This window comes from Nannospalax galili, unplaced genomic scaffold (assembly GCF_000622305.1).
Source record: "Nannospalax galili isolate Female #2095 unplaced genomic scaffold, S.galili_v1.0 scaffold127, whole genome shotgun sequence".
Lineage (NCBI taxonomy): Eukaryota > Metazoa > Chordata > Mammalia > Rodentia > Spalacidae > Nannospalax > Nannospalax galili.
Genome location: NW_008360326.1, coordinates 10,414,317 through 10,441,259, shown reverse-complemented (window position 1 = coordinate 10,441,259; position 26,943 = coordinate 10,414,317). Strand labels below are relative to the sequence as shown.

The following is a 26,943-nucleotide window of genomic DNA, read 5'->3' as shown; positions in this document are numbered from 1 at the left end:
AACAATTCATTTTTATATTATCTATATGAGTGTTTTGCCTGCATGTTAAGTCCATCAGATGAATGCAATACCTGAAGTAGCCAGAAGTGGTCAGGAAATGAGGTTATGAACAAGTTGTTATTTGCCACGTGGTGCTGCACTGATGAGCCATCTCAGGCCCCATTTTAGTTAAAGCTCAAGTATGAAGATAAACTTGTTCATAGGCCACTGTAATGCCAAGTTGTCCCCTGTGAGTCCCACATGCACTCTCTGGGATCACAGGGTCACGTGAACCTAACACACACCAAAAACAACAACAACAATAACAACAAAAAAAATACAACAAAAAACAAAAAACGGCATTGTGCATTCCACTTGGGTTTTTGCATACACTTTATGAAGTCAGAAGGAAAGTTACTTACAAAAGCATACACCCATGGGCTCTTTCCCTACATCTCAGCTAAGCTTTTGAGATCCACACCTCCAGCACTGTGCCCCACCAGCACTGTGTCAAGATGGCAACTTTCCACCACTTTCCGGCTTCCTCAGTGTCTGTCCTTAGACCCTCCCCTTCTGAGTTTCTTGGGGTTCATTGCTAGTTCTCTCGGAGGACACGCCTATCCAACAGCTGGCCAGCTGTCCTAGCTGAAATGGTGAAATCCAGGTTTAGTAAGAGAACCTATGTCAAAAAATAAGGTGGATAGCAGTAGGGGAAGACACCTGATATTGACCTCTGGCCTCTACATGTGGACACCTGGGCAGGCACATCTGAACACACATGTGCATACAGAAGCATACCCCACAGACACACAGACACAGACACAGACACACATACACACACACACACACACGTAACCATAAGTTATCATAGAGTTGTTTGGGTTTTATCATCATGCAGTTTAGTGATAAATATTCTTCCACTAGAGCAGACCAATCCTATGACCCCCATCCTGCCCCTAGCCCTCCACTGGGCCAGTCATCAGCTGTCAAAATTAATGACATTAATGAGGTTTTGGCAGGTCAGACTGACAGTGATGGTATGGACTGAATTGCTGGGGAAGGCTACACTGCGGTCATCTCCCTTCTCTTGTATCTGAAAGGACTCTTAATTAAGAGAACAGTCTGTGACGCTGAAGACCAGCGAAGTCATAGATGGGCTGGGAAGGCTTTGCTGAGAAGTTTGTGGTCCAGGGTGGTTCTATAGATAAGGAGCCCAGACTTCCCAAGGCTGTGGAAGATGGGTAAGTGACAGGATTTCCTCTGTGACCAGAGAACAGCAACTGCCAGTTTTTAGGCAGTTGGCTGGGAGGTCCCATGGTGCTACTGCAAAGCCCTTCACACGGAGAAATGACTTAAATGTCGCGGATGTACACGAAGTTAAGTCTATGTACAAGTGAAGTGTTGACATGTAGCTGATAAATGTGAATGTCTGGATGGCCCCTGTGGGTAATACGATCTTCATTTCTTTTCCTTCTACTTTCCTTTCCACAAAATTCTTTTCACCTTGAACTTTGTAGGGTTGGTATTTATTGATTCGTATCAGCCAGAATTGTTCAGGTCTCTGTGGCTGACTACAAGCAGATAACTCCTTTAAGGAAGAGAAAGTAGTTTTCATAAAAAAGATGAAAGTTTTAGTGGACAACTTTGGAGAAGTATAAAACATTACTCACAGGAAGCTTTTACTTTCAGTGTGTGTGGTTACAAAGAGGCGTGTGTATAACTGCATGAAGGTCTGCCTCTTCTGGGTAAGGCATACAGACACCAAGTTATGCCTGAGCAAGTCTGTGAAAAGTCATCCAAAAAGCAATAAAATCTGAAACGTCCTCTATGAAAAACAGCATCTCAGTGTAAAGACTTTGTGCCTGAATATGACATACACAACTTCCCCAATATTGTTCCTCAGAAAAGGAAGTTGCTATATAATAGGGTTTTTCTCCATCTTTCAGGTTACAGAGGTCTCAGTAAGCTCATTAGCCAGGGATTAGGGAGCAGGGTAGATGGACGAAACTCATGAACAACTGGTTGAGTTTAGACAGACACATCAGCCTGACATCCCATTAATCAGCACTTACTGTGAATGCTTGTAGAGGTTGCATGATGAAAAAGAGGTTACATTTTTAAAAGGAGGCAAAGACATCAAATACATATTTAAGGATCAATCTTGAAATTATAGCATCACAATTGCCAAATAATTGAATGTTGTGTTAAAGTAATATTCACTGCTGTGACAAAGAAGCCGAAACATTCAGCATGGTTTAAACAGGATGGGAGGTTGTTTTCCACGGTGTGACTGTGTGAAACTCAGTCTTCTAAGATCCTGTGGCTCAACCTGGCATTTTTTTTATTTGGTTTTATTGAATTTTATACAGAATATCTCAATCGATCTTAATCATCTTTATATCTCCATCCCCACCTGAACCCTCCCATGCCCCCCCCACTAGAACCCATATACTCTGTCATCCATGTTAAGGTTCAATGTGTCAAGTCAGTGACCCCAGATGTTCCCCAGAGCAAGTCCATCCACTGAGGTCTAGTCAGCCTATCAAGAGTCTCTTGTTTTAGGAAGATCAGCTCTTTCTCATCTAGCAGGAATCAGTGATCAATGTTTCTTCAGCTAAGATTGGGGTCTGCTGTTCATTTTCCCAGTTCTATGCCTGGTTTTTATCTGCTTGAATTTGCATGAGACTTCTTTACGTTGACACCATTGCCATCGAATCATATGAGCAGGGTCCTAGGAGCTTGTAGGACTGTCTCCATATGGTTATGCATCTCCTCTCTGGCTCTTACAGTCTTTCCTCCCTCTTCCTCAGTGATCCCTGAGCCTTGGGTGGGTGAAGTTTAATATGGGAGTCCTGTCCAAGGACCAGCAATCTGCAGATTCTTAATCTCTACGTTTTGGCCATTTGTGACCTTTTGTGTTCCTGGCCTTCTGTTGTGTGAGGGATCTTCATTAATGAGAATTGAGAAATTCATTATGTTATTGTCATTACCCCTGTTCTATGTTCTGTTTGCCTTAGGTGTAGAGGTTGCATTGAGATGTGTCGCTTAGGCCTGGGCAATTCATAGACAATGTCTGTGTGTGACCAGTTGTGGTACTTGGTAGTAGTCTCTGACTGGTGTAAAATAAACTTCTTTGATGAGTGGTGACTGGGATGTTTGTCTGTAAATATAAGGATACATCTTTTGTACATAGCAAGTAATTACATTAGTCTAGGGATGTGACAGTCTTGGGGTTTTCTCTAACATCTATGACCTCTCCAGCCATATGTATTTGGTTATGTTTATAGTACCAGACTTGAGTTTCCTTCCATTGAGTGGGCTTTTAGTCCAATTAGGTAGCTGTTGGTTGCCCCCAAGATAAAAGTGCCACTACTGCACCAGTGTCGTATGCTGTGCCTGTCACTGATGTGGTTATTTGGTCTTGAAGCTGATGTTGACCATTGATTGATGTTTTCCCTTGGCACCTTCATAGTGTTCTCCAAAGCTATGAGAGCCAGCCTTCAGGGGAAGTGGTTTTAGTTCAGTTGCAGCTCTACTGCTCCAAATCCTGTGTCCAAAGAATGTTCTGTCTTTGGCAGTAGGGTCTTACCTTCAAGTTCTGGGAGGCTATCAAGGGCTGTGGCAGTAGCCTGAGTAATTTTGGGAGGCACTTGGACCACCCTGGCCAACAACTCATGGACGGTTTCTCCTGTCTGACATTGTTTGTTATGTAGCCTTTAGCTATACACATGAAGTCATGTAGAGATACTGTATGTGCAATTTATCATTAGATTGTTGTACTAATATGATTGCCTCTGTTTTTTTAACCCTTCCACATGGTTTCCCCATTTAAAATGTCCCCATTTCTCCCTCGATAATACCAGTCTCCTATGGTCCACTTCTTTTGAGCTCCTTCTCCTTTATCTCCGAGGTTCCTTGTATAACCCTCCCTCCCCGCCTCCCATTTAAATACCCCCATTTTTATCCATCTCTCCCTTAGTGACACCTGTCTTTTAATCAGTAATTGTCAATGTCAAGGTGCTGGTCAACACTGAGATGGTGACAAGATTGCATGATGTACCAGGCCTGGGAACAGCATATTTTATATTATCTCTCCTAATTTCCCTAAGTACCATTCAGTCTTAAGTTCACTTACACATGTAACATAAATGTCATCTAGTTCTGAGGTTGGGAATTTGAGGGGATGGATTAGCTGAGGACCCACGTATTCTGCCAGATGAAAAGACTACTAAAGGTCCCCTTTAAAAAGTAACATAGTCAGGGACTAAAGAGATGGCTCAGTGGTTAAGAGCACTGGCTCCTCTTGCAGAAGACCTGGGTTCAATTCCCACCCACATGGACGGCTAACAGTGGTCCGTAACTCTAGTTCCAGGGGAATCTGACACCCTCTTCTGACCTCCACAGGCATTGTACAACATGGGTACACTCACATACAAGTAGCCAATACACTCATAGGCATAAAATAAAAATAATAAAAAATATTTTTAAAGTAACATAGTCATCTTCCATAAGGATCATGAATATATTTTTGCCTCTGTGAACAATTGTACTGATTAACCGCCAAGGGCTTCTTAAACACTGAGTCATCATTTCAGGGAAGTGTTTGTCACATGTCACTTGGTAAGGAGATGCTGTGACAAGGTTGGGAACTTCAGAAATGATAGCAGGTACTGGAGGATGTCTGAGGAGAGACCAAAATAAATTGCTCCATGGAAGATGGAGATGAGAAGAAAAGTGCTATTTCTAGCTCATAGTATATGTGATTTCACATCTTAGTCATGAAGTTTGTTTAGTCTCGTTGACCCAAAGTGGGGGCAGTGAGGCTCTTGTCACTGGGAAGAGAGGAGGCTGAGTTAGGTTATCTAGAAATGCCTGGTAGTCATCCACCCTGGGAGTTAGAGGTCCGTCAGAAATATGGCATATCTCCTGGAAGGAGGATTCTTTTCTTCAACCATATGGAGAAGAGCATCCCATGTACTGGAAACTCAGTTCTGTATCCGGGAGGGAAAGGAGAGACAAAGCCCAGGAATGGCATCTTCGCCAACTGTATGCTCAATACGAGAGCATGAAATGGATGTAGAGGGATTGGATAGGGGAAGGTGACTAATTTTCTCTCGAAGAAGCCCTAGCAACACCAGTCCTGACGTGGACACATCCCACGTGTGCTCCCTTACTTCTCTTGGTCTGTGTGACATAGGCAGGTTATGTAGCCTCTGTACATCTCTTGTGTGTGAGATGACATGCCAACAAGGCTGTGCACCCAACAGGAACTTCTTAAGTCTCCAGTGAAGATACTCACTAGCTACATCTCTGTGATTGGCTAGGATAAACTAGGGAGATGTTCTTTCCCTATAAAATGCAACTCATGACTAGAAGCTCAGCCCAGGTGCTGGAGAGATGGCTTAAGAGCCCTGGCTGCTCTTGCAGAGGACCCAAGTTCAGTTCCCAGCACCCACATGGCAGCTAACAGTCATCCATAACTCCAGTTCCAGGGGAATCTGATGCCATCTTCTGGCCTCTATGGGCATTCCATGATGTGTGCATTTACATATATGCAGGCAAAACATAAAATAAAAATAAACCAAAAAAGAAGCCCTGCCCACCCTAACCATTCCCTGGTACAGTGTAGTATTCCAGAGGTTAGACAAAGGGGAGAAAGTGAGCTTAAGTCCTTGTTTTTTTATTTAGAAATCCTTTCTCTTCCGCCTTTGCTTGGATGTGGCAGAGGGAAGTTGCCAGTCTTGTGAAGAAAGGCTCTCAGATTGATGCCGTCATTTCCCACCACAGTGCCCCGTGTGATCCACATAATGGCAGTCTGGTACAGGATAGAGGAAGAGGGTTGGCACTCATTTTATAGCAGGGAAACTGAGTCATTCAACAAGCATGTGATTTATCCTGTGCAGGCAGGCATAAGATGAGACAAGATTTGTTCCATGTGAGTGTTAAAGTGAACTTGGACTTGTAAGAAATCGCTAAATGTCCCTCCCCTTCTCCCCCCACCAGCCCCACGGTGCCTTTAGAAGGCACCTTGCTGTCTACAGCAGCAAGGGATGTTGAGGCAGGCCAAGAAGTTGAGTTTGAACCATGTTTCCTATCAATTCAGATGGTTTCTAAGCTTTGAAGAATTGTTTTGTTATGGTGGGGCTGACTTGTAAATATAGTCATCTTTATGTATATTCCATCCAGATTTGTTTCTATTTTTAATATTTTATTATTTTAATTTTACATGTATGAGTGTATTGCTTGCATGTATGTAAGTGTACCCATGTCAGGCAATGCCTGCGGAAGTCAGAAGAGGGTGTCGGATCCCCTGGAGCTGGAGTTACAGATGGTTGTTAGATGCCATTTGAGTGCTGGGAATCGAACCTGGTCCTCTGCAAGAGTGGCCAGTGCTCTAAAGCACTGGGCCATCTGTCCAACCCCTTCTATTTTAATTTTTATACAAGTATATATTGTACATTGAGTATATCCCCTCTATACCCTCTTTTCCCCCTATCTCATCCCATTCACTTTGATTTGCTTACACATTCATTATACTGAAAGAAGAGAGAAAAACTGACAAAGAATTGAAAGTGAAATGGAAGTGAAGACCAAGATTCTCCTTTCCCCTTTGTAGCCCCGAGGCAAACCCAGCGTCTTCTACATGCTGGGCAAGTGCCTTACCACTGAGCTGCAGCCTCAGAACCACAGGAACCCCTCTTAAGCTGGAAGTTTTTAGCTCTCTTCTATCTCCCCTTCTCTCATTCTTTGTTTAGAGGTATTTCTGAATCCCGTATCTTTGGACAATACATATTTATGTATGGAAGGTGGCTCATATAATTTGCCTCCACAAGAGATCCAGGGACTTGCACATTTCTAATGCTTTCTGGGCAACTGTTTTGCTTACTATAACTCATGCCAGAAAGTTAGGCTTAAGAAGTTTGGCTGTTCCAGACCTTGGTAGATGGAGAGACTTTGTTATGAGAACTACCGTGGACTAAAAGAGCATCTAAATATCACAGGGTCGCATCTGTGGATGTTTTCGCTTACCTCAGAGCAGCTAAAACAGTCATCTAATAACAAATGGAAAAATATTGGCTCCATGATTCCTGGTGGAATCCATTTTTTAAATGTGATGTCTTTGATATGTTTAGAGAGAAGGGAAAAACTTTAATGTTGGCATGTTTAACGTTTGAGTCTCCTTGGGGGCATGGATGTCTTAGGAAGCTGATTTTCACCACATGGGTCTTTTACTTCCCCCCTCTTCCTCAGGTTCCCTACTGCGTGCTCAGCGTTTTCTTGGGTTCCTTGTATGTATTTTTCTTGCATGAGGTCAGGAAAGGTGGTTGCTTAGCTGATGTTCCCCCATAGGGTCTACAACATGAAGCATGGAATAAAAGCTGAGTGTGTCAGGATACCCAGGGTTGTTGCAAGATGGAGAGACCAGCAGTTGTCAACTTTACAGTTGAATGAATGAATGATAACAGGGCCTTTTGGCCAAACAGCACATGCCCATCTCTCATATTAACAAAGTCTTTACTATGACATGCTGGTGCATGCCTATAATCCCAGCACTCAGTGGGCAGAGGCAGGAGGATCTCCATCAATCTGAGGTAAGTCTGGTCCACTTAGTGAGTTGCAGACTAGTCAGAGCCACATAGCAAGACCCCATCTCAAAAACTAAAAACCAAGTATGAGTGTGTGTGTGTGGTGTGTGAGGGGGTTATGGGGCAATACAGATAGAGGAGGGGGTCTAAATATGGTTAGATGTATTGTATGAAATGCATAAAAATTCAATAAAAATATATGTTGTTTAAAAAAAAACAACTAAAAACCAAACTAAAACAACAACTCTTCATGGGAAGAATGATTGGTAAGATCATGGAAATTAACATCCAGTTCATAGAACTACCTGAGGTAGTTCCATATGGACTGTGGAGAGTTTCATAGTCTGTAGGCACAGGGAATTATCGTATCAATAGTCACACATAACTACCTCTCTTCTGTTCTCAAGTACAGGTAATATAAGGGAATAGCCCCTGGGGACAGGTTATTGAAATTTCTACTTTGTGAGTTCTTTCATTCTAATTTCATGTCTTGTCTTACTTTGTAAACTAAAGATAAGGGTTAAGTGGGGCTGGAGAGATGGCTCAGCAGTTAAGAGCATTGGCTGCTCTTGCAGAGGACCTGGGTTGAATTCCTAGCACCCACATGATGGCTAACAACCATCCATAACTCCAGTTCCAGGGGATCCAGCACCATCTTCTGATCTCCATAGGCATTGTATGACATGGATGCATTTACATACATGCAGACAACAAATTATAAATGCAGACAATACATTAAAAATAACAAAACATACTTTTTAAAAAAGATAGGGGAGCAAATCTAGTCATGACTGGTGTCTGCCCCTCCTGCACTTATAGTCCCTTACTGATTTGCTGCATGGTGGGACACTAATCAACAGTACAATTGCAGAGAAAGGCAAGCAACCTTCTTCCTCATTGGCCTAAAGCTCTTACTGCATAGTACTTTCCGTCTTGTTTCATGGTCCTTTAAGGACTTCTGTCTTCTGTCATCTGAATGCTCCTAAGGTCCAGCTCTGCTTTCCCTTCTTTGTGGTTTCTGCCATCGAGCTTTCCTTCTTGGCATAGGACCTCAGAATCTGCTTTGTTAACTCGGGCTTTGGTAAAATCCAAAACAAGTACTGTCTTATTTCAAAGAGAAGAATCGGGTACACCAAAGCAAAACCAAAGTCCAGCAAGCTCGGGAAGGGCACTGGCTACTTCACAACCTCGAAAACTCTCAGAAACGGAAGAGGATCACACGTGTTGTAACACCCTTCTTCCCAGGTAGCCAGGCTCTGTGTACATGTTGCTTCCAGAGCCACTGTCTTCATCCCTGCAGGGTCTGCCACCAGTCACATTGATCTGAAATGTCCGGGGGCCCTTCTGCCTCAAATGCAGTAGCTCTGAGCACTCTTGGGAGCTCAGTTTTTCCTCCATGGTGAGGGATGTTCTGGTGCTCGGTGCCACCTTCCTGGTAGGCATCTTGTAGCCATTTTGAGCTTTCCCCTGTGGGTCTCAGAGGTTTAAGCCAATCAAGTCTATGGAATGCTTGTTTTCTCAAGAAAAGGAGCCCTATTAAAGCCATTGTTTTTAAAGTCACTTGGAGCATTAAAAACCTCCAGCCATCGACTCACAGTACTAAAATTTAGGAATGGCTGGGGCTATATTGAATTAAATGTGTAGAGCACTTTAAGACAGCATTTGATTGTGCATTTAAAATAGGGAATGCAAAATGACATTCCTCCTGGGTGCTTTAAATCATGCATTATATGTGCAGTATTTTCAATTAGCTGCAGGAAAAAAAATGCCTTCAGTATGACTCTATTTTTACAGCTGGGAATTGCTCAGAGAACACAATTGACTATTTCATACATGTGAGATTTATTTAAATGACTCGTGGGGCATTTGCAGTTTAACCAATAATTGAAAATATTTTTGCAGGGTGGCAGGTAAAACTAGGAAGTCATTTTGCATTCCTGAAAAAGTGCTGTGAACTCAATAGTGTGTTGGGGAGGGCTGAGCAGGGAGTTAGGTCAGGATGAGACTTAACCCTCCAGGTTCATTCCTAGGTTTTGCCCCATCCTAGAAAGGAGTATGATTATCTGTGATTAACTTTGAAGTGGTGTTTTCAACAAGAACTCCAAGCACGGAGGTGTGATCCAGCTTTTCCTATTTTTATATGCAAAACATAAATGAAAGTTCAGATGGGATAAAAGGAACTTCAACTCTTCTCTGACTCCCAACCTCCCCTCTCCATTGTTCACACCGTCTCACTTCAGACATCACCTAAAATACTGATGCAGAAAACAAATTGAGGCTCTCAGGATAGACCAACTCACCCCTCCATAAGTGATGTTGTAAAAGGTTGTTAGGTAACATTGTGTTAAAATCTATTATTCTTGGGCTTCGACAGAGAATATGGGTTAATTAGGCATTTTGTGAATGATAATGTTAACCATCAGTTTCTAACCTTTATGATAGTGATTGCCAACCAGGAGTGGTCTTCCCTCAGGAACATGTGTCAATGTCTTAAGACATGTGGTTATCACAGGTGGCTGGAGGATGCGACAAGCCTGCCTATCTTGAGTAAAGCCCAGAGTTACTGCTTTACACTCTGTAATACACAGCCCCCTATGACAAGCAATTGTCCAGCCCAACATGTGAAGAGTGCCAAGGACTGTTCAAGTGCTTTAGACCATACAGAATGGACCATAGTGCACCATGTCAGTTAAATTGGATCATGATGGCCTGGCTTCCTCATTAATGAACTGGTTGTATATTGAGCACCTGGGTATCCGTGTGCCATCCTAGATGCTAGGACACAGTGATGAGCAGGACACATAGAGCCCCTGTAGGGCCTTACAAGAAGGAACACAAAGATGATAAATGTTCTGTTTAGGAAGAACTTTAGCACAGATGACTGAGGCTAAAAAGAGCCTGGCAGGTTCTATGTATCAGGAGAAGGAGCCAGATCCTGGCCAGGCAGCTATTTGTGGGCTACAGGAGGGACTCACAGTTCCTAGCAAGAGCATTTGGAAGCCATTCGCACAACTCTTGTGCAAAAGGTCATAGTCAGCTTTGTGTCTCACAGAGCTGTATGGGTGGTGACTTGAATACAGGAAACCAGTGCTCTCCCAGAGAGACTGGTGACTTGGAATGGGGACAAGAAAATGGAGAGAATACTCAAGACACATCTAAACAGGGGAATGAAAGAGCTTGTTGAGGGCCCAAATGAGCTAAGGGAAAGGATAGTTCCCAGACTTTGGACTTGGATTCTTGGATAGGTGGTAGGTGGTGTCACTTATTGAGACGTGGTGAATAGCAAGTTTAAAGGTAAGTCATATTTTTTTCCCTCCAATTCTAGAATTTCCATGAAACTGCTAAGGGAATGTCAGGAGCACTGTGTTTTAGGGACTGCTTCCAAACACTTAAGCCTTTTCTCCTAGTTGACCCCTTCTGGGATTCATCTTAATAGTGTCATTCTGCATTAATTCTAAGTGGTCTCTGGGCAACTGTCAAGCATTTCCTGTCTCATGTTTTTGCACCTATCTAAACAAACAAAACAGTTCTGAGAGTCAACTTAAAATTGAGACTCCTGCCATTAAATCTCTTGACCACTGAGACAGGGTTTGTCTGGCTGTGCCATACTAAAACCTTCAAAAATTTCTTTAGTCTAATCTCACCCTATTTCAGTTTCAGGCTGGTAGGAAAACATTTCTTATTCATGAGTTTGCTACCTGGAAAAGAACATAAGGAAAATTGCCAGAGCCTGACACCAATTTCCCAAGCTGACCAGGTGTCTGTCCAACATTTCCAAGCCTCTCACCAGGGCTTTTGATGGAGGAGCACGGCACGGGGCTGTGCTGCTGCTCCAGGGAGACAGGACCCTCGGGTTACCTTCCCTGAGGTCCTGTGCTCATATGTGAAGGTCTGGTAGTGCCACATCCTGTACCTTTGAGTCCCTCCTGCAGCCAAGAAATACAGGAAATGGGTCTGCAATGGAGGAAAAGACCACAAGTAAAAAAATCAAGAAGGCAGCCTTAACTTCCTTTTGTTTTTAGGACTTATTTTGTACTTGAAGTAAAGGTTAAAGTGGGCTGTAGTGTAGACCCTCAGCCTGAAAAGATCATCCCAGACCCTGCTGACTGTGGTGGTAAATAGCAATAATGGCAGAATCCAACTTTGGAGGTGTCAGGAACTGGCCTATGAACCTGAGATATATTTTGTTTTTTAATTACTACAATACCGCATACCTTCCACCTAGTCTTCTACACAGACAATACCTTGCATAATGATGGCGCAGCACTACAACCAGCAAATTGACATTGATATAGTCCATCCTCCCACCTCTTTCAGATTTTACCATTTCACATGATAAATATTTACAAATATTTTCTCCTAGTTTCTCATTCTTTGAATAGGATCCTGGTGGGTGTTTGAGAGAGGTATATATAAGCCAGAGGTCAGCCTTAGGTGTCATTCCTCGGGAGCCACCTGCTTTGCTTTTTGAAGCAGGGTTTCACTGGGCTGGGGTTCAGTAAGTGGGGTAGGCTAGCTGGCTAGTGAGCCCCAGGGATCTGTGCCTCTGCTTCCTCAGCGTTACCACATCCAGCCTTTTGTGTAGGATGCTGGGAATCAAACTCAGGTCTCCATGTGTGTGCGTGTTCATGCATGTTCTTTACCAATTGAGCTCTCTTCCCCAACCCCTTTACAGGATCTTTTGCAGAGCAAAAAATTGTAAACTTTGATTAATTTTTCAGCTTATTAGTTTTGCCTTTTATGACATACACACTTTTAGTGTTAAATCTGAGAATGACTGAGATTTTTGAGTCGTAGCTCTTAACAGTGGGCAGTGAAAGAAGCAAGAAGGTAGTGCGAGGTGGCGGGCACTGCGTTATGGGAAGGTCTTCCAGCTTCTCTCTAGTTTGGGCTCTGGTGTGTGTGGCTGTGAGCTGACTGTTCATCGGGGTTATGGCTCCAGAGTCAGTTGTGTCTTCTTACAAAGGCTAAGAGAAGAAAACAGCATGAAAATAAAAATAATTCCCAAACCCTCTAACGTATTTTGCCACTAGACCTTATTAAAACTAACCTGCCCCTCCCCACCTCTCCCTGCCTCTCCTCACCTCTCCCCCAGCCCTTTGAATAGTTACCTGCAGGTCATCTCAGACTGCTACTAGCCAACCCCGCCCAGGTGTGCCCCGGCTTCAACACATGTGTAGGGCAGATAGGTAAAAGTGACTCCAAGAATCGAGTCAGTAATATGATTTGATTAAAGTCTGTTTCCTCTATAACGCAGGCCCTGCCAACCTCCTCTGCATGGACAGATTGGACTATGCAATTTCTGCCTGTCAGGGGACTTTGTGGGGCCTGACAGGATGATTAGCAGTGCTTCTTACTTTTCCTGTGAGATTCTGCAGCTCTTCTTTCCTCACCTCTATGCATTTCTGAAAAACACAAACATCATCAGAGATGCTGTCCAAGCACCTGAGGGACTAAGCTGGTTGGGTTGAGAACCATGAAACCATGAGGGAAATGCTAATGACCTTGATTTGATCAGGCTGTGTGTGTGTTGAAATGGTAGATGTACCTCGTTAGTGTGTGCCATTATTACATGCCAATAAAGAGCACTCACACCAAGTCCTGGTTCTCTTTCTAGCTCCTTAGCACTGGGCCCAGCACATTGTATTGGTATTCATGGACTAGATGAGTGGACAGCTGTGCTTAATTTCAAACCATTCTTAGTACCACCTGACTTCAGAGGAGCCAAGTGGCTTTAGCTGTGAAATCAAACCCCAGCAGTCTGAGTCCTCTCTGTATTACTGAATGTGGGTTTCCTTACTCCCCCACCCCACCCCCGCCTCCCTGACTGAAATAGGAACACAAGGCCTTCAGGTTCCTGCCTGATTAAAGCCCACATCCTTTGTTAGGGCTGTCAAAGCTGGGCCTCAGAGCTTAAAAGAAGCATCTCTGTGCATTGTGGGGCTCAGAGGTCACCTACCCACAGAGTTACTGGCTCCTTCTGAGCCAATGACGGCATCCCTCCCCTGCAGTTGGTGGGATCTCCCTCACCTTGACTTTTTAGGCTAATTTGGCTCAGAGCAATCCTAAAACCTAATTCATCACTGCCTTCCTAGTCTCTTTTCCTTCCTGACTGGCCAGACAGATCCCCTTAGATGAAAGAAGGGAGTAAAGTAGGGGTTGGGGTTCAGTATTGCTTAGCAAGCAGGTAACCGGATATAAGTGGTTTAGAAAGAGCCAGGGAATAAGTACAGTGGTCCACAGAGTAACAGAGGGTATGTGTGAGCGTTCAGGTTTCCGCTCGGTACTTGGCAGTTCTGTTTCTTGAGCTTGAATGATAGAGCAGCTTTGGTTTAGCCAGAGCAGGTACCTGTGGGGACAGAACAGGCTGTGACTGGGCCGGTGGACAGGCCAAGGGCAGATGTGATGCCTGCTGGCTTCCTGCCACTGCTCCGTAGAGTTCAGTGAAACAATTGCAGTGTCTCAGCCTGGTGTTCTCAGCCCCCTGTGCTTCTTGCCACTCCTTCAACCGCAGAGCTGCTGTATAGACTGTAGAAGTCAGGATGACAAATTGGATGAGGACAACTATCAGACCAAAGTACTAATTATTGGTCATAAGTTTTCCCTTCTAGAATTCACAGAAGCAATTGGCTAGATTCCTTCCTCTCCCACAGAGAGAAGCTTCAGGTTAAAAATTCCAGAGAGAATCATGGTGTAAATTGGCTTCAGTACCTTGTTGTTCTGACCATGATTCTAAGCGAAGGGAAGTCATTGGCATTGTCGAGTCACCTGGGGGAGAGTGGGAATGTGTGTTCTGTATGTCAGAGCCCCTCATTTTTGGAAGCCTGAGGTGTGGGGTATGGAAGTTGGCTCATATACTGTGAGATGTTTATACCCACAGGGAGTCACATCCCCTAGTCTCTGCCTGCTAGTTGCCACTCACCCAAGTGGGACAACCAAACTGTCTACAGATGGTGCCAAATGTTCCCTGGGGGCAGGGTCCCCCCACCCCTGTAGGAAAGCCACTACACAAACACTGTATTCAGTTTCGGTGCTCTGCAAAGCTGTGGTCACTTGTTTGCTCCAAGTGTTTGGTGAGTTAAACCCAGGTAGAGGAGCACAGCGTTTCTTTAGCTTTTCCTCCATTGGCCTTTAATTTCCACCCCAGGAAGCAGTGTGACACATTAGTGAAGAATGACACAGGCTCTCAGCCTCAGATCTCTCTCTACCATGCAGAAGCTGTACAGTGTAGGTAGGTTCCTCCATTTTTCTGGACCCGAGCCTCTATCCTTTGTAGCATAAATACTAGTGCCTCTTCTTAAGTGGAAGATTAAATTGCATGTTCAATATAAAGTACAGTGTCTGGCATTTAGTAAATGCCTTAGTCCATTTAGTATGCTATAACAAAACACCATAGACCAAGGAGCTTATAAACAGAAATATATTTCTCATGTTTCTTGAGCCAGGGAAATATAAGATCAAAACACCGGCACATTCAGTGGCTGGTGAAGGCTGGCTTTCTGTTTGTACTTGTGCCTTCTAGCTATGTTCTCACATGACAAGTGGGGACTAGCTGTCTTTGTGGGGTCTCATTTATAAGGGCACCAATATCATAATACCATTCATGAGGCCCTACCTTCGTGATCTAATCGCCTCCCAAAGACCCAGCTTCTAATAGTATCAACTAGGGGGTTAGGATTTGAACGTGTGAACTTTGGGAGGACACAAATATTCCGATCATACAATAGGCATTCAATTAATGATGACTATTATTTGCAAGTACTTAAAGGTGTGTTTTACAGGTTTTAAGTACCACGTAAAATAGAAATGGGCCAGTTAACGTCCATCAAATTACAATTTGTTACATAAACATATATCGGATTCCTTCTATATTCCAGGTACTATACTAGACTCAAGGTCTACAAAACATTAATCAGCCACTACCCCTGTCATTAAATGTCTGATATGGAGATAGAGAGCAAGTAGGTCAGGTCATTCACCAGAGTAGAGCCACCAAATGACAGAACAACATGATGTGGTCTACGACTTGTCACAGTCTGTAATAGCCACCTCAGTATTCATAAATAATCTCACTGTGTTATTTATCTGTATTAAGCACCATTTCATTAGAGTTTTCATGATCCTCTGACTTCTCACTCTTGTGCCCTACAGCCGTCTCTGCTCCCCTCTGTTCCCCTTTCACCTTCTTGCTGATCCAAAATCTGAGTTCCTGCTATTTGTGTTTTTATAAACAGAAGAGATGCTACTTAAGTACAGTGTTTCATTTCTGGAATTTTTCAAAATTCAGAGTAATATACAGAATGAAAGTATTACTATTAGAAACAGATGTGTAATAGTGTCTTGATAACCGTGCATACGTATATTTTTATACAATTGATTATATCATAAATAGTTTTTGTTTTCAATGATGGTGTTCTCTGTCCTAGCACTAGAGAGACTGAGGCAGAGGATTGAGAGTTAGGATCTAGCCTGGGCTATAGAGCAAACTTGTCTCAGCAACAAAAATAACCAGAATATATTACTACTGATACCGTGTGTTGGGTGGATGCATTAACTATTACTCAGTGTTTGACGGTGTAGGTCATCTTCTCCCACCAACAATAAGTAATTCAGTAAGGAAGTATTTCTAGGCAAAACCCATCAAGGGAATGGGAAGAGTGGGAATTAGAAAAGGAAGAAGCTAAACAAGAGGTGGCATCTTGCCACCTCCCACTGCAGAGTTCATGGGCATTCTAGAGAGTCACTTACCCTAAGACCAGGAGTCAATGGCTATTAGCCTTCTGGGAGGAAATGGTGTCTGTAAACACTCAGCCACTTAAGGCCCACTAAAAAACAGTGGGCTCTGCCTCCCACTGGCTGTTGTCCAAAGGTAGCAGGTGCAAGCAACAGAACACACAAAAGCTAGAGGGCATGTACACTGAGCTACTAAAAGGCCACCCACAGTGCTTCTTCCACTGGAAATTCAGATTGCACTTAAAATTGCTGGTGCATTTACTTACTACAAAGAATATTGCCATGACTTTGCTTTTAAAAATAACTGAACATTTTTGAATCCGGGTCTTTTTCACTCATTTACAGTTGATGGATGGGGCAGGGTGGGGGTATTGCTGTTTAACAAGTTTATATGTCTTGAAAAATTGCTTCTTTTTGCCAGATTGCCTTTTGGAAATATTTTTTAATCAGTTTGTATTACCAACATTTGCAATTCATTTTTTGCCAACATCAATTTAAAGAACATTTGTTTCTCATCAATGATTGGCAGACCCATAGGCAGCATCAGTTATATTCCAAAGGACCAGTAAAGTTTTGTTCATGGTCCAGCTTTGGGTTTAGGCAGAATAGATAACATCTCAAAGTAGACTTAAGAAGTGTATCTTAGGGCCAGCAAGATGGTTCAGCCAATAAAGGCATTTGTGGCCAACCCTGATGACCTGAGTGTCCCCAAACCCACATGGTGGAGGAAGAGAACTGGCTCCCATAAGTTGTCTTCTGACCTCCACATGTACACTGAGGCATGCCTTCCTTCCCCAAATAAATAAAATATTAAAATATTTTTTAAAAAATATATCTTAATTATCCTATAAATATAATTTTCCTTTTATGAACATGCTTATTAATTCAAGATTATATTATAGCTCTAAAATCATAGTATCTGCAGTACTTTTATGCAAGAATGTTGTTTCCCTGTTTTTCAACATTGAGAACCACTGGTCAATATCATTGTAAGATTAGGAGTCATGTCTTGGTTACTAGATTAGGAAATCACCATTCAATGATTTAATGGCCTAAATCAGCATACTACAAGATGTTTAGGGGATAGACCCACCTCAGTCCCCACCATTATCAAGCACTCTGTCCTTTTATACAAGGTACAGATATACCGTAGCCTCACTGTGTAAATAAGGAAGCTCTGAAGACGCACGGGGAGCTGGTAGAGGAGAAGCTTGATGAGGCCTGTGACTTGCCTCAGATCTTTCATTAGTGGACAGCAGAACTTGGATCTGAGCCTTGAGCAGATTGAGTCCAAAACTTAGGGGAAATAGAGTAAATGTTCCCAATCTTGCCTTTTGGAAAGTGGACAGCTAACAAATCCTCGATGTTTTCCTCTTTAGCCGTCCTCTTTCCCATCAAAGAGAGATTTCAGAATGAACAATACATGGAAAAAAGACATTTAGATGTCAGATGCACTTCATTTTAAACATTGTGCTCTCTCTCTCTCTCTCTCTCTCTCTCTCTCTCTCTATATATATATATATATATATAGCGGTTGAAAATTCTTTCCTAAGCATTTTTGGGTTCTTAGTCTTGGCCCAATTAATTAGTACCATAGATTGAACATATGTGTGTATATGTTTGTATGTTTATATGTATGTTCTAATACACATGCATACCTGTTGAAGTCAGGTAAAAATTTCTGAAAAGGTTTAGGGGACATACAGTGACTAGAAAAAGCATCCTGGAAAAGCATTTTAAAACCACTGAGTTGCTGTTACTTTGCCATTTCCTGTTTGCTCTTCTCTAAGTTATAAAGATGCTGACTCACTTCGACAGCTATATACTTATCAGGGATTTATAACAAGGGATGCTTTAGTTTGCTTGTGTGTTTGACTTGATTATCTTAAGGAAATGTGGTAGTATTTAGAAAATAATGACAGGTCCTGGGGGACATAATTTCAGGAATGACCTGCAAAGGTTTCAATAAGTAGCATTCTTCTGCCCCCCTGGAACCCTATTTAAGGCTAGCCTCTTCTTGCCTTCTTTGTCTTAACTTCTATTACCTATGGATGAACAATTACTGTCACTTTACAGATAGTCCCTTAAATCTTAATGGGTCAACTCGCAAAGGGGCTCTAGAATACCTTTTGCCAAATACCCTTAAGAGTTGGAGTTGGGATGGGAAGGATGGCTCAGCAGTTAAGAGCACTGGCAGCTCTTGGCAGAGGACCCAGGTTGGGTTCCCAGCATCCACATGGCAGCTCACAACTCTCTGTTTGAGAGAATCTGATACCCTCTCTGGCCTCTGCAGGCACTACACACATATGGTACACATACATACATGCAGGTGAAACACTTATAACACATAAAATAAAAATAAATCTTAAAAAAAAGGAGTTGACATTTTCCTGCTGATAAAATTGTGGTGGAAAGTGTTTGGCCTGACTGCTAGGCATCACGGTCCTACAATTTGACCTAAAACATTTTCTTTGCGTTTTTTTTTCTTTGGGAAGTCCTCTTAAGGAAAACTGTTGGGAGAGGTGATCGTTGGAATTCAGTATGATCTGCAGGTTTCTTCCTACTTAGTGTGTCTCCTCTGGAAGAAGGATTAGTACAGAGGCAGATTAATAAAGGGACTTCTAGGTTCAAATAATCTAGAAACAGACCAGAAGGATATCAGCACTTTCCCAGTTGAATGTGATCCTTCACAGAGAAGAGGGGATGGAGAGAAGTACTGTGCAATACTGACAGTTGGTCACTCCAGGTGCCTGGCATTCAGTCATCCTATTTTGGAATGGGCATAATTTAGGAGACTCATTGATGGTGCTATACATTTTTGAGAATATGCTCAAATTGCATTAAATTTTTTTATTGTTTTTTTTTGTATATTTCATACAGAACATCTTAATCATCTTTATACCCCCTTCCCCATTGGCCCCCTCCCATAACCCCCCTCCACTGGAATTCACACATTCTGTCATTTGTGTTAAGACCTATCATGTCAAGTTAGTGTCCCCAGTTGTTCCTCAGTGCAAGTTCATCTACTGAGGTCTAGTCAGTCTATCTAGAGTCCCTCCCTTTAAGAAGATCAGCTCTTCCTCACCCAGCAGTAATCAGCTGCTGATATTTCTTCAGCTAAGATTGGGGTCTGCTGTCCATTTCCACAGTTCTGTGTGAGTTTTTGTTTGCTTGAGTTTGCATGGGTCTTGTGCATGCTGACACTATTGCTGTAGGTTCATATGAGAAGAGTCCCAGGAGCCTATGGGACTATTTGCACGCACCTCCTCCCTGGCTCTTACAATCTTTCTGCCCTCTCCTGCAATGGTCCCTGAGCCTAGGGTAGGTGGATTTTGATATAGGAGTCCTGTCCAAGGACCCACACTCTGTAGACTCTTATTCTCTGTGTTTTGACCACTTGTTCCTGACCCTCTGTTGCATGAGGGAACTTCGTTGAGGAGAACTGAAAGATGCATTAGTGCTCTCTTCATCCCTTGCTCTAGGTTCCATGAGCCTTAGGTGTAGAGGTTGCATCCTAGATGTACCACTTAGGCTTGGGAAATTCACAATCTCTGTGTATGACCAGTTGTGGAACTGTAATAATCTCTGTTAAAAAAGAAGCTTCTTTGATGGGTGGTGACTGGGATACTTGTCTATAAATTTAAGGATCCATATTTTGCACATAGTAAGAAATTACATTTGTCTAGGGATGTGACAGCCTTGGGGTTTTCTCTAAGACCTATGACCTCTCCAGCCATGTGTATTTGTCTAGGTTTACAGTACCACACATGAGTTTCCTCCCACTGAGTGGACTTTAAGTCTAATTAGGTAGCTGTTGATTACCCCCAAGATAAAAGTGCCACTACTTAACAATGTTGTTTGCAGTGCTGGTCATTGATGTGGTTTTTAGGCCTTGAAGCTGGGGTTGGACCATCAATTGATGTTCTCCCTTAGCAGCTTGTGTAGTTCTCTCCAAAGCTATGAGAGCTAGCCTTCAGAGGTGGCTTCCAGGTCAGTCCCAGCTCCATTGCTTCAAATTCTGTGTCTGAAGCATATTCTGTCTTCAGCAATATAGTCTTCAAGTTTTGGGAGACAATCAAGGGCTTTGACAGTAACCTATGTAACTTTGGGAATTTCTTGGACTACCTGGCCGGCAACTCAAAGGAAGATTTCTCCTGTCTGGCAGTTTCTTGTTATGTAACCTTCAGCTACACACACAGACTCATGTAGGGATATTGTATGTGTAATTTTTCAGTAAGTTTTTGATCTAATACAATTCCCTCTAGCTTTTTTTTATATTAGCTAGGCATTATTTATCTCTCCTCTCTCTCCCTGTCTAATCCTTTCTCCCTTACTTCCCCATTTAAAGTGTTCCCATTTTCCCTATTTCTCCCTTGATAATTCCTGTCTGCTATGGTCCCACTGAAGGTGGTATAGTTTGATCAATCTCAGCAGCTTTTAATGCCAGCTGACTTCCTCATCTTGGCCTCACAGCAGGCCTCCCGTGGCTTCTGTGGCCCTGGGAGGCAAGCCAGTTTATGTGGTAAGCAGTCTGCCTTTCAAGATTTAGATACAGTTCAGAGAATGACATAAATGGATGGACTTTTCAAAATCTCTGTCACCCCGTATTGCTGTGGTTTACTTAGGGTTTATGAGATAGTGGTGCTCAGATATAATCTCTACATACTGTTTTCCTCTAAAAGGAGCCAGAGCTCCCCCAGAGAAGTGACTGACTGTACTTGGGACAGGAAGTGTACAAATGAGCCTAGAACATCTTGTCAAGCCAGAAGACAAGGAAATAAGGAGACTGTAGGATCCCACTGAAGCTTTTAAGGACCAACTTGAAGCAACTTACTTTGATTCTTGACAAGAATAAATTTACAGCAGATCAAACCCTCGAAATATGTTGAAGAACATGAATTTGTAATGATAAGAAGACAAAAGAGATCCATCTGGTAAACTAAGAATTGTGTAACACAGTCATTTTGAGTTGAGAACTTAGACATAGAACATGATACAAGCATCTATCCTTCATTTGTTGGATACACACTGAACCTCAGGGTGATTAGATAGTGTTCTATGGAGATTTTCTTTTTAGAGATACAGTCCAACTAGTGAATGAAGAGTTACAGTAGCATCTACCATTTGGGGACACCTAATAAAAAATGAACGTGGGCAATGAGCATATCACAGAAGCAAAACAGTTGACCATTGTCTCCTGATCCATTTATACAACACCATTACAAAATAGTCTTACTAGGAAAATCAGCCTATATCATTAGAGTTTCTCAGTCTAGATCAGAGGTTGTTGGTAAACTTTTCCCGATGGTAATTTTTCTTCAGGCCATATGATTTCTGTTGCAAACCACCCTGTTGTGAGCCCACCAGTTTTCCTCAGGTAGAGAAGACAGAGGAATGCAGTTGTCAGTTCCAAGGGGTAGTAGGAGCAAAGTTGAAAATAAAGTAATTTAAGATTTTTTTTTTTTTAAAAGAAGGCAAAAGGCATATCAACCTGTTGTAATGTATGGAGCCTATAGATATCCTGAATCAAATAAAATATACATATAAAATTAGAAGAGAGGACAATGTAAACACCAACTAAACAACAGATTGAGGGGTGACTAACTTTGCAAGGGGATAATGATACTCTGGATATGTGTCCTAAAGCCTTATGTTTATGAAATGTGTTAAAACAACCCTGAATGCTGTTTTATGATGTCAACAGTTTACTTCAAAACAATCTTTGATTTGACAAGAAATAATCTATGTGTAGATCATTACTAAATGTTGAATACTATAGACTTACAGTTTTACAATCTTCCATGATACAAAGTATATACACACACACGCACACACACACACACACGTGAGCATGCGAACTTTGTAATTGTTATCTCTTCCAACATTTTTTATCGTGATAGAGGATGGATTGCTGTCCTTCTTAGACACTCCTGAGTCTCCCAGAACAGATGAGAGTCATTTGGCTAAGCTTTGGAGCCAGAAGTTTGTAGCGTTCTTTTCTCACTGTTCCAACTGTTTACATACAACTTACTGTGCTCAGTAGAGCACATGGACATGGCATTTACCATCTGCTTATGTACTATAGGTAAGGTGTATTTAAAAAGTTTACTAGCTGTGAAATAAGCTCTACTTTTTGTAAGGCTGTCTCATTCTCTGTTATTTAGTGTGTTAGCACTGATGCAGTCCAGGAGTCTGGTTTCAAGGCCTTATGCATCCCAGGCTCCTGAAGGGCAGCAGCTACTCAAGCAGGAGGCAGACAGAGCTACAGTAATGGGAAAGCACATGACTAACCCCCACAGGGGTGGCAGTGCGGCTGGGAGTTTGCCATGGGAATGAGGCCCCAGTGCTACCAGAACTTCTTCTCTTCTTCCCTTTTCCTGAGAATAACTCCAAATCCAGATCTGTATGTGACAGCTCCTGAATTTTAGTTGCTAAAGTATTTTAGAGCACTGTATTCCAAACCAAACCAGAGCAGTGGGATTAATCCCACAGTTCTGCCTCTGATTTAGTATGTACCATTGGTAAGGCTCTCAATAGACCCTGTGGGCTCCAGACTCTGAAGGCCCATAGCCCTGTTTTCTGTGAACTTCTATATAGTGGGGAGGGGAAGAAAACATAGTTGGAAAACAAGTCAAATGAGAGGTCCAGACAGAAATGATACCAGACTTCAGAGAAAGAGGTTGGTAACCCATTGGGGCCAATCAGGAAAAGCTTAAAACACAGGCAGTGGAAGGAGTTGGGGAAGCAGCGGTGGTTACCAGGTGGAAGATGAAAAAGAGAAACAAGGGAAGATCAAGGTCCATCAACAGAAAACAGCCCTTTAAGAGGTGAGCCGGAAAAAAATTCTGAAGGCTAATGGCATCCATGGCCCAACAGTGGAGGGCTTTTGGGGGGGGGCGGGAGTCAAGGTGTTGGGAATAATGGGGGGGTGCACAGTAAGTTGTTGGGGAACCCTGCTGTTAAGGTCAACTCCTTTCTTAATAGGGGCCTCCTGTTCTCTGCCTGACTTAACCTGGAAAGTGCCTCCAAGCACAGATGCCTGACATTTGGAACATGATCTTTGGCATAGTTACCTGCAATAAAACTGCCCCCAGGTTTTTTCTATATGATAATTAGGCATTGCCCTATAGCCAGATAATAGGATCCCCCTACCACATGTAAATAAAGCAGACTATGAGGACCTATCAGCTTTGGCTGCTGCCGCCACAATATATTTTTCCCTGACCCCCACTGAATAAACGGAGCTGTATCACTGAATCTGACTCCTGGAAGGTCTTTCCCGTCATGCTCATTGGCCATCCTGACCCCGTTCGTCCCTTCTGCTCCCTTTGTTCTCGTGGGTCAGTGGCCAGGGAGAGACCCACAGTACGTTGTGGAAAGTCTGGCAGTGGGATTCAGCAGAGATTGTAGCCTCCTTCACCTGATAGTTGAAGCCACCGAGTTCCTCTCCTGTCTGTCATTGGCAAGTGGCACATTTTTAAGTAAGCATTTTGAATCTGGCATTTGCAAAAGTACCAACCCATGATTTACTACACTAAACCCATGCTTAACGCTCAGAGCAGTACCCAATTACTTCAGAAGCATTCCTCACACTGAAGAGCAAAAAAGCTTGGAGTAGGAGAAAGCCAAGATTTGGAAGACTGTGCCTGCGGCAGCAGCTTTATAGTAGGCTCATGATCTCTCTCATTGGTGGCCAAAAGTGCACACTTTTTTTTTATTGCTGTGAAAACATTATTCAAGAAATTGAGACACTTGAACAGGTTTATGAACCTCTGTATGCCCGCTACCGAATACATTTGGGTAACACTTATTCGCTCATAAGAATGAAGTGTGAGTTCTCTTAAAAATGAAGATAAACAGAAAGTTACAGTCTTCCTCCCATTACAGGATTCTGTGTGTGCTAGAGATGAAGATTTTTAAAGCTGAAGAATGGCAACATTTACTTCATGTAGATTGTCTATTTGGGTATGAGTATATTTAGTTATTGGGACTTATTCAAGCCTCGAGTAATTTATGGATCCACACTTACTGTCCTGGGCACTGAGCTTATTCTTAGACATGTAGACAAACCAGGTAAGTTTAGATTGGAGAGCATTTAGCCAAGCAGAAGTTATGCCCAGAATATCAATCAAAAATAGCTCTGATTCCAAGTTCCACACAGCCCTGAGACTGCCCCAGTGCACTTTTATGAAACTGAACATAGACATCTCTCAAAAACTTCCCAGGGCAAAGAAACCAAGAAAAACATACCCATCATAATGAAACTGTTCTTTTAGCAAAATGTCATTCTGAAAATAAAGTAGCTTTATTTGGGAGACTGTTCATTCTGACTCCAAGATATAGAGACTGTTAGGTTTTTTACTGTCCCTGGTCCTTTTTCCTCATTTTAACACACACACACACACACACACACACACACACACATACACACACAGAGTATTTGACTTAATTGAATTTTAAACTACTAGTGGCAAAAATGATACTCAATATGATACTCTTTGTTCCTTTGGAGTTTATAAATTTTAAATATTTATTCAAATATCCACTCACGCAGCAGGGTTTTGTTGGAGAGCCTTGACATGCTAAAGACTGGAATGGGCTAAAACATGGGAGCAGATCACCGAAATAAATGAGCTTGGCACTAATCATTGGGTTTGGCCAGCTGTTACAAAGATTATGCATGCCATTTTACATTTGTGGTCACTTTGTGCTATGTTAAAATTAAAAGAGGAAGTTTATTGCCTGAAGGAGAGAGGGAAGAGTAACTTGTAGGTGAAGTGAGTAGAGCTCCCATGGTCAGGGCTTGGAAACCCTCCAAGGTCTGACAGGCTCCAGGAAACTTGGGGGATTGTCATGGTATTAGAACCAGTCCAAGGTGCCAAAGTCAAAATAGGCCATGCTGGCCAGGGCAGAGACCCACGTGGGAGTGAATGTAGGTCACTTACACGTTTTGAATTTAGACAGGCTGAGTTTATACAGTTATTTTACAATTAGGCTCTGGAGAAACATTGACCGTTCTAAATTTTTTTAAAGTGCTCATTTCCCAACACATCTGGAAACTGCAATTTCAACTTTCTTGAACAATGGCATCGTGGCTCATTGAGAATGGAGGAGCCAGGTGGGGAATTCTGCTCGTCACTACCGTCCTTGCCCAACCTTATTTCTGGCATTTCCTTCCACCATTTTGGAGTTCACACTCAGGCTCGGACTAAGTACAAGCATTTTTCCTAGCCATATTCTGTAAACTCTAATTTGATGCAATGAAAAATAATTAATAAAAATAGCCATGCTCATAAACCCTGGGGCTCAGTCTTAGGACTGTTTATAGAGTATCTGTCATGACCTAGCGTGGGACGTTCAGAAAATAGAATTAGGCAGGACACAACACTATCCATGCCCTTTCTTTCCCCACATGGCCACTGATTTCCTCATACTCCAGGTCACCTGTCTCAAAAATGCTTCCCTCTGTTTCACTCTGCAGCCTCCCACACATGACAGGGATGACAAATTGACTCCATAGGAGACTTGTCCCTAGTACAAGCTTGCTTAGACCCCTTTTAGGGGGGACCAAATTAGCAGCATCACAAATTCTGTTTTTGCCAATTGCTACTGTTGAGTTCTTACTTAATGGAAGTATTTGCTTTCCCATAAATACATGTAAATTTCCTACCTTTTACTTGTTGTAGCCAAAGAAAGCTCTGTGAGTGGTAATCAAGGACCGAAGCATATTTAAAGCAAATTGCTGTAATTGGAAATCTCAGTGTAAGCAATATATCCTCACAGTTTACAGATTTACCAATTGTTCTGCTCTGTTGTGGCTTAAAAGCTTCCACTAAAATTTGTTTTAATGAACAACGCTGTAATTTTTGAAGTTATATGTGTCATTGTCAAAGAATCAAGTCCATGTGATCATAGGAAAATCCTAGCAACACAAACCATTCCTGTATGGTGTGAAACCCCTCCAGCAGTCTCTTGCAACACCTTCCTTTGCATCTGTAGTGACCTCTATCACAGTGCGCTATTCCTTCATGGGCCCTTAACCTGGCACACCCTTCCAGCATCCACACATGGCTGTTTTTTTCTTACCATTTGGTCCTCTCCACCTGTGCTCTGTCACAGAGGTGGCACCCTCTCTGTGCTGTCCATCCTCCAAACTATCTTTTGTTCACATCCCTTTGCTTTACAGACCTGGTCTTCATCCCTCTCTGAAGTTACCTAATTGCTTGTTGGTTTATTTTCTGTCTCCCTCCAGAAGGGAGGCTCTGAGAGGGTCCAGGTCACACCCATCAGATTTACAGTGTACTTAGAAAAGGACTTAGCTCATAGTAGGCCCTTGGTGAATACCAGTTTCAAATGATTGAGTTGTGAGTATTAAATAATGATTTTAGTATAGTGCCTGGTGCATAATGGGGACCCAGCAAATGGAAGTTTGCTTCTTTCTCATCTGTCTGCCTAAACCCCATACATTAGAGACTGACTTAGTCTATACTGCAGATGTTAGCTTGGCATTCAGTTACAGTGAGTACAGGGAATCATACCCAGTTGAGTAGAGTGAATACTGGTCCCTTTGTTGTGTTCCTGTGAGAGTAATGCATTTCTATCTGATTTTTTTTTTTTTTTTTTTTTTTTTATTTTCCTTTTTGGG

General features: G+C 42.5%; 1 protein-coding gene across 1 annotated transcript in view; it reads left to right on the top strand.

Annotated features, from left to right (window-relative positions):
• Positions 1–26,943, top strand: part of Serpine2 (serpin family E member 2) — a 65,928-nt gene that overhangs the window by 10,839 nt on the left and 28,146 nt on the right. The gene's annotated exons all lie outside the window — the stretch shown is intronic.